At 37.1% G+C, this 2112-nt stretch overlaps 1 long non-coding RNA gene across 1 annotated transcript in view; it reads left to right on the top strand.

Annotated features, from left to right (window-relative positions):
- LOC109288890 overlaps positions 1-328 on the top strand; it is an 8674-nt gene extending 8346 nt beyond the window's left edge. Inside the window, exon 3 of the long non-coding RNA XR_002095240.1 lies at positions 145-328. This is a non-coding gene — a long non-coding RNA (uncharacterized LOC109288890). The remainder of the gene's footprint in view (positions 1-144) is intronic.
- The last annotated feature ends 1784 nt before the right edge of the window (positions 329-2112 follow it).

Raw genomic sequence — 2112 nt, 5'->3', positions numbered from 1 at the left:
TCCAGCCCTTTAAAAAAAAAAAAAAAAAAAAAAAATGTGTTCGCACATAAACTCTTCTGAAAAGTGAAGACTAATTTATTATCATGTCATTATTAGCACAATCACAAAAGGGGTCACTGGTCTTTCCTTTAATTTCTGTCACAGGCTGCAGGCCGCATTATGCTGAATCAAGGATATGGGAAGATAATTAACACAGCATCTATGGCAAGTTTAATAGGTGAGTGATGAGAGCTAACGGTTGTGCTTCAGAATCCATATTTTAATTACTACCAATGCTATTTGAATCAATTAAACCTGTATTGGGAAGGAGTAAATCACTGACACTTTGTATTAGGGGAAATGTACTACAAAATTTTTATTGATATCATTTTTCAACATTTATCCGTCCTCTCTGTTTTAGAGCACTTATTACTTTTTATAGAAGAGGCGGAGCTTCTCTCCTCGAGCCTGACACGTTTATTCTATAAGAAAGGTGTTAGTTTAATCGCTAATAATTTCAGTAAAATGTATCCACTTTCAGAAAGCGGTGCCCTTTCCGTGTTTACAGTCCTTCCAAACGCTTTCGCTCCAGCCTTCGCTGGAATATACCCTTTGTTAGATTTCATTATTGTTGCCAACAGGTGTCTCCACGAACGCTGCTGGATCAGCAGTGTCGTCAAAAGAGCCAATAAACTATTGTAACATATGGAATGAAATCCCAACTGCTGAGCTAATCTGGAAGGCAGTTACATGCTGGTGAGCTGAGGCCCATGTAACAAAAATTGATCAATTACACAAATTAAGCATAGCCCTTTAGGAATTTATTTTATTGGTCTGGACATCTGTTGCGGTATTGTCCAAATCCAAAAATCAAATGGTGCCTTGGGTTGCCAAGTTAGGCAAGAAAATCTAGTAGCTATAAAAGTACAACTGAAACCCCCTGTATTAATATCGGGCCCATCTGCTGAATGTTACATAAATATTCAGCCTTTTTATTTTCCTTGGGAATAACATTTATTTTTACGGTGCCCAGTTTGACATTCTATGACATTCTGTTCAGTTTATTGCACAGTAACTTTGAATGTTTCTTCAAAAATGCATTTATAATGTTGTTGTTAATCTGTTTTTCAAGGGTCTTTCCCAGCTGTTTTACTTATGGCTCTCCATAAGAGTGGCCACTTTACCCAAGTCAGTAGGGTTGCAAAGCTCGCAAACAAAAACACCAATAATAATAATAATAGCAAGAATTTACGGCGTTTAAATATTTTCAACTTTTGCTCTGGGTTATGTGCAGTGCTTAACACAATGGGGGTCTGTTCTGTACCTGGGCTCCTCTAATTCATATTCTGTTAATAAAGTATAATTTACTGGTTAGCACTGGATACGGTTAAATGTTACTCAGCGGCTCTGGGACAGATCCTCAGCTGGCATCAAGTGCCTGAACTCCAATAATCTGGCCCAGTGAGGGCTGGAGTATTTTTCCTGTGCTTTGCCTCTTTGTTCTGAGGCTTCCATTATTTAAATAAGCAAGGGACATTCATTCCCAAATAATATCCCGTTTCACCATTCCAGTAAGGTGGTTGTAATGAAGGTTGACTGCTTAGTAAGTGTAAGTCAGCCAAGTTTACTACATTTATACAGTTTTATATACAACTATACGCCTAGTTATACAAATTAAGGTCTGGGCCTCAGTATTACTTCTCTGAGTCTGGTTGCCCATCTGTAAAATGGGGCTAACAGTACTGACCTCCTTAGTGAAGTGCATGTATAAAACAGTGTATTATTCTGACTGTCACAAAAGAGTTTTTCTAAATGATGCTGGAAATGGATTGAAAAATGCTATGGAAGGTGCACTGAAATGTCAGTTAAAGTTACTCCAAGTGGGTATGATTAGATCAGTCATTAGGACAAGGTGGAATGTGTTTTACCTTCTGAACCTGTTTGAAGCTTGGCATTAAAAACATTCTAGCAGTTATAAAAGTACAACTGAAAACCACGATGTTCATATCATGTCCATCTGCTGAATGTTAAATAAATATGTTGGTTGGTTGGTTATTTAAGTACGTTGGCCAACTGGCATAGTATGGAATGTTACTAGAAATAGTCAATGATTTTTATTTTATTTTTTTTCTT

Source organism: Gavialis gangeticus, unplaced genomic scaffold (assembly GCF_001723915.1).
Source record: "Gavialis gangeticus isolate Ggan-Ray unplaced genomic scaffold, GavGan_comp1, whole genome shotgun sequence".
In the NCBI taxonomy this organism is placed as follows: domain Eukaryota; kingdom Metazoa; phylum Chordata; order Crocodylia; family Gavialidae; genus Gavialis; species Gavialis gangeticus.
This window is presented reverse-complemented; position numbering and strand designations above follow the sequence as displayed.